Source organism: Chiloscyllium plagiosum, chromosome 21 (genome assembly GCF_004010195.1).
Source record: "Chiloscyllium plagiosum isolate BGI_BamShark_2017 chromosome 21, ASM401019v2, whole genome shotgun sequence".
Taxonomy (NCBI): domain Eukaryota; kingdom Metazoa; phylum Chordata; class Chondrichthyes; order Orectolobiformes; family Hemiscylliidae; genus Chiloscyllium; species Chiloscyllium plagiosum.
In genome coordinates this window covers 15,018,571-15,024,609 of record NC_057730.1, presented here as the reverse complement: position 1 = coordinate 15,024,609, position 6,039 = coordinate 15,018,571, and the positions used below count along the sequence as shown (strand labels likewise).

The 6,039-nt window shown below is 40.3% G+C and overlaps 1 protein-coding gene across 1 annotated transcript in view; it reads left to right on the top strand.

Moving 5' to 3' along the window:
* Positions 1-5,595: 5,595 nt before the first annotated feature.
* meiob (meiosis specific with OB-fold) overlaps positions 5,596-6,039 on the top strand; it is a 64,331-nt gene continuing 63,887 nt past the window's right edge. Inside the window, exon 1 of the mRNA XM_043711309.1 lies at positions 5,596-6,005. The gene's annotated coding sequence lies outside the window, so the exon portion shown is untranslated. The remainder of the gene's footprint in view (positions 6,006-6,039) is intronic.

Here is a 6,039-nt window from a genome sequence, read left to right as displayed (position 1 = left end):
GTGGCTGTACAGGACATTGGTTAGGCCACTGTTGGAATATTGCGTGCAATTCTGTTCTCCTTCCTATCGGAAAGATGTTGTGAAACCTGAAAGGGTTCAGCAAAGATTTACAAGGATGTTGCCAGGGTTGGAGGATTTGAGCTATAGGGAGAGGCTGAACAGGCTGGGGCTGTTTTCCCTGGAGCGTCGGAGGCTGAGGGGTGACCTTACAGAGGTTTACAAAATTATGAAGCACATGGATAGGATAAATAGGCAAAGTCTCTTCCATGGGGTCGGGGAGTCCAGAACTAGAGGGCATAGATTTAGGGTGAGTGGGGAAAGGTATAAAAGAGACCTACGGGGCAACTTTTTCACGCAGAGGGTGGTACATGTATGGAATGAGCTGCCAGAGGAAGTGGTGGAAGCTGGTACAATTGCAACATTTAAGAGACATTTGGATGGGTATATGAATAGGAAGGGTTTGGAGGGATATGGGCTGGCTGCTGGCAGGTGGGACTAGATTGGGTTGGGATATCTGGTCGGCATGGACGGGTTGGACCAAAGGGTCTGTTTCCATGCTGTACATCTCTACGACTCTATTTAACACAATTAATATGATAATAACAAAATATGCTACAAACTAACAATTTATACTATAAAACTAATCAATTATCTTGTGCTTTAACTTGTGGATGATCATATACCACCACACTAGATCTTGGCCTTGATCCATGTGGTGTTGATTTTATGGTCTTCTTCTCGCGATATCTCAGATGTATCTTCTCTACACAGTGGCTGGTCTTGAGTTACCGCTCCTGAGGGTGGTTTCGCAGTCATTCTTATACTTAGAAGTCTTTGCACCCTTTTGGGAGGGTCTTTGATGTTCATCAATAAATCGATCACCCTGATCAATCGGACCCAACCAGGTGTTGACATGTCGATGGCAGGGTGGTCCTTGAGCATCCATTCTGGAGGTGTTGGGTACAAATTGGTCAGGTAGCCCTCTCCAAATTAGGGTGTGAGTCACTCTTGTGTCTAGTAAGCAACTCAATGTTTACGATTGTCCTAGGGATGGCATTCAAATCTATTCTATTCAATTCCAATCCAAGTGTATATTGTATTGTCCGCAGCTGCTGGGTCAGTTGCACACTGTCTGTCTGTAACTGCAGCCTGTCTGAATTGTGCAGATTATTTATTCCAGAGTCTTTGAGCACAGTTACTTTTGGTCAAAGCTTGTTTCAATTTCCCAGCATGCCTCATTTATTGTTCATTTTTCATAAATCTATCGTTTTGAGCAGCCCATCCGGCCACACTTTCCTGGCTGGTGTTATACCTGGCATGAAAGGAGATGTTTGTTGGAGGCTAATCACCTCAGCCCAGAACAATGCAGCTGGAGTTACTCCAATATGCTAAGCTCCACCATCTTCAGATCCTTCATTCATAACCTTCCCGCTGTCTTAAATCAAAATTCAGGATGTTCATGATCCAATTACAAATCCTCAGACAATGAAGCCATTGTGTCCATACAAAACATGACATGGACAAAATCTAAGTTTGGGCTACTAAGGGGGAAATAGCACATAAGGCCAAACAAATGTGAGATAGTGACCACCTCTGAATAGTGTAGCATCTAAGAAAGTTCTTCCTTAAATCACTCAGGTATACACTTGCTCATTTTTAAAACCAATTCTGCTACAGTCCCAAATTCTACCCTAAATTCCCATTTATTTTTACCCTAACTAATAGCCTTTGATGTGGAACCTTGCCAAAGTTCTTCTTGAAATTAAACAGTATTAGTGAGACTATTGCTGAAGCTGTAGCCCAACTAGGAACTTACAGTTGAGATAATAATTATAACTTGAACTTTATTGTTTTAGATCATTTGTTGAACATTTCAAAAAGAAAAAAAAATACATGGCTATAGGAAAGAAAAAAAAATACATGGCTATAGGAAAGAAAAGCAGGAGAGTGAGGCTAATTAGCTAGCTTCTTCAAAGAGTCAGCACAGCTACAATGCATGTTTTGGCCTCTGCTTGTGCTATGTGGTTTAGCTCATCTACCGCTGAAACTCTCAACTTCACCTATTTTATCTCAGCTTGACAATTCCAATGCCCTTCCAGCTAACCTCTCAGATCCCAACTTCCATAAATGTGAGATAATCTAAAACTCTGCTCCTATATCTCAGCCACACCAAATTCTAATTCCCTATATCCTCTGTACTCACTGACCTACATTTGTTAGTGTCCATACAACACCTTGATTTTAAAACTCGTCTCCATGTTTCAAATCTTTCAAAAGACAGACACTTCCCTATCTCTGCAACCTCCTACAGCCCCCAACATATCAGTACTCATCCAATCCTGGGCTGTTCTGTTACTTAAATTGCTCGTACATTGGGGACCATGCTTTCAGCTGCTAAAGTCTTAAATTCTGAAGTTTCCTCTCTAAACCTTATTTTTCTCCTTTGAGATACTCCCGAAAATCCACCTTCTTGATCAAGCTTTTGATTATCTGTTCCAAATATCCTTATGTGATTTGGCATCAAATTTTGTTAGATAACACTGCTCTGAAATGTTCTGAAATGTGTCACTATGCAAGGGCTTAGATTCATGCAGGATAGCTACAACATTGATCTGTATTGGTGTTCCTCAGCTATCAAATAATACCTCTCCCTGGACTGTGATTTGGGGGACAGAGCTGGAATCTGACATCTCGCAACACATTACAGTGGAATAATTGCCATCAATTTTACTTGTTGGACCATATTGAATTAAAACATCAATTAATTAGCCCTGTCAGTACAGTAACTAAAATTGACAGCATTGATTTGAACGTTGATATGGATTAAATTCAAAGCTCTGATCTACTTCAATGAACTGCTTACATTCTTCATGTTTAGACTTGGCAACAGAAATTGTTATTTAGAAACTTCTCCACGGTCTCTATTTACACTCATACTCAGCTGATTGTTTGAACAAAATCTTTGATCTATTTTTCTGACAGCTGCACAATATTGCATCTTGTTATTTCAACTTTCAGATTTACTAGCAGCAATTCCTGAGAGAACCATCCAGACATTGCATTGCCTATTTCCACTCACCTGTCTTGGTGCCTGTCTTCAATTTGTCAATTTTATTATAACTTTATATACCTTAATTTAAACCTAGATTTTTTTTTTTAACTCACATTTCAGTCTTAGCTGTCTTAATCTAATTTGCAATCTTGTTGTCTATATAACCTCATTTTCCCATATCCTTTTCACCATGGCTGGTGCTCCAGACTCGAACCTGCATTCTTATTCCTCTCTTCTCTAAGCCTTCCCTGTTATTATGCCTCATTTTTCTCTCTATCCTCGGTAATCCACGGTATCTCAAGTACTCATTGTTTTTCCTACTCTTATGCCACCATCTTAGGCTTCATATCCTCTTAATAACCCTACAGCCTCCTTCTATGCCTCTCTAGGTATTCTCAAAAGACCTATTGTGGTATTTATCGCTGCCTCCTAATGAGTAGCAATACCCATTCTATTCCTGACTTCACCATCCAGCCTGCCTGCTGAGAATATTGCAACCTCCTCTGTCCATCTTGTCACTTCTAACGCTGTTTCTGTGAACATTTCATGTAGGATGCTTAGTCATTGTTCCAAATCTCCCTCAAATATGCACTTTAATGAAGGTTTTGCTGTTCATGAGTTAATTGCAAACAATTGCATTGATATTATTACCTCAACAGAGACATGACTAAGAGTTGATGACATCTTTCCCTTCACAAAGCTTTCCCAACTGTGAAGCATCCATCACTTGCCCTGCTATACTTGCATAATAGTGTACTCATCTTTAAACCATACCTTGATATTTTTCCCCTCTTTTAGCAATTCTCATTTGGACAGTTGTCATGTTTCACTCTTAACACCTCTCAGTTAAAATCCTTGTTTTACCACCTACGCAGTTATCAAATCACCCAATTAACCCAATATACCCCATTAAACTTCTCACTAAGATATCCTCTCTGCTTTCTTCACTCTCCTTCTGTATTTAGTAACCTTTCATCCTTGGTGATTTCAACTGCTATCTCAACTCTTGTTCTTTGCAAACTGAGCTTATTCTGCTCCTTTCCTCCATAGATCTATCCTTTCAGAAAAACTTCTCCTATCACAGATACAATCACCCATTAATGCGTATGTACAAATGGTCCCATTGAGTATTCTTCTTAAATGACTTGAGTCGGACTTCTTTGTTCACCGATTTGAATATAAATTGTAGTCTATGCGAGGTGGAACCAATGTAAGGCAGGCTGGCTCGTATCTTAATGGAAATAGTTGTTACGAAATGAGAAACTGGTTGATGCACATTAAATTTGTTTCAAATCGGTACCACACTAGTAGAATGATGTCAAATTTGGACACATTAGTATAAGTTAATGTGATCCAGTAATATCACAGTTTTGTTGGATGAGAAGTCTTCTTTTAAATATTTTTTGATGATAAAATAAGCTTCTTAATGAATACATTGGTGAAGAATAACTTAACTGACCACTGAGTTGGATAAATCTGCTGTACCTATTGAATGTTTAGTGTTGGTGAAATAAGCAACTCACCAAGGCTCCTTCTACACCATCTTTCAAATCTGTGACATCTAACACCAAAATGGGCAAGGGCAACAGATATATGAGAATCTTATACCTGCTAGATTCCCTCCAAGCGACAGATTCTCCTGACGAGTGTAGTGCCATTACTTCACTATAGCTGTTTCTAAATGCTGAATCTGACTCCGTGACAATACTGTTGCTATCATATTAACCGTAATGATTCAAAAGGCAGATCACCATCACCTTCTCCAGGATATTAGTGGTGAGCAATAAAATCTGGCCTGGCTGGTAATGCCCACACCCTGTGCAAGAATAAAAAGGTTAGTGGATTTCTTCATTAGTGTTTTGAATATTTTGGCTGTTTTTGAGTCATCTTGTATGTTGGAAATACTTTAGGGGAGATGATAGGTCTTGGTGTCGGCTCTGCTTTATAGATCTTGGGTTGCCCAAATTGAAGAGGATGAAGTAGTATGAAGTTTATAAGAAGGCTTGGATAGAAAATTATCAATGTGTACTGAGAGTAACTTGCTACGAATTTAGCTCTCAAAAACCTGGGTGGAGTTTCTGGGAAGATTATTTTAAGAGTGCTTTGTTCAATAATGTTTTGAGTCAATGATCTTTCTGTGGAATTTTGCTGCTGCACCACAATTTCTTTTTTCCATGAAGACTGTAAGAGCAACTGAACACTTGCACATTTTCTGTGTTCACGTCCATTTTATCCCCTATTGTAGCCAAACGAATCATTCACAGCTGTTTCTCTTCCACTTTTTGCAATGCAGCTTCCATTAAAAAAATTCTTGGGCATTTCCTATTCTTCGTCTGCCCCCTTGAGACATCATCCAAAATCAAGTTTCCACGATTACAACGATGATAGACACGCAGCTTTCCCTACTTGCATCTCTTGATCTGTTCTCTTTCCAAGTTGTCTGAGACTTAACCATCTCTCCACAAAATTCCTGTCTACACACTGATGAGATAGAGGAGTTTTCAATTTTGTCATAAACTCTCTGATGACATGATACCATGGCATGGCCACTGTCTGAACTTGAACAACAGACTGCTATATTTGATCCCAAAGATGAGCTTCCCATTTCACAAATGCACATGGCATCGCTTGATCCCACATTTTATCAACTCGTGGCCTGCTGAAACCATCATCCGTGCTATTTGTCATGTCTAGATCGATCATTCCAACTCAGCCTTGGCCAGGCGGTTATTCAGGGACATTTCGGTAACTTACACCAAAAGCGGAAGTTCGGAGTCAGCCAGCCAGAGGGACTTCCGGTGACGTCACCTCGAGCTGGGTGAAGCTGCTCGGTGACGTCTCCCTGGACCGCCTTCAGTTGCTCGGTGACGTATTTCGCGGGCTGTGGTCGGGGCACGTTTCAAAACCGTGCGGCCGAAAGGAATAAATCTAACGGTCCAGACCTTGAATCCAGGTGATTTTCGGTGACGCTAAACCGACGCTTTCCC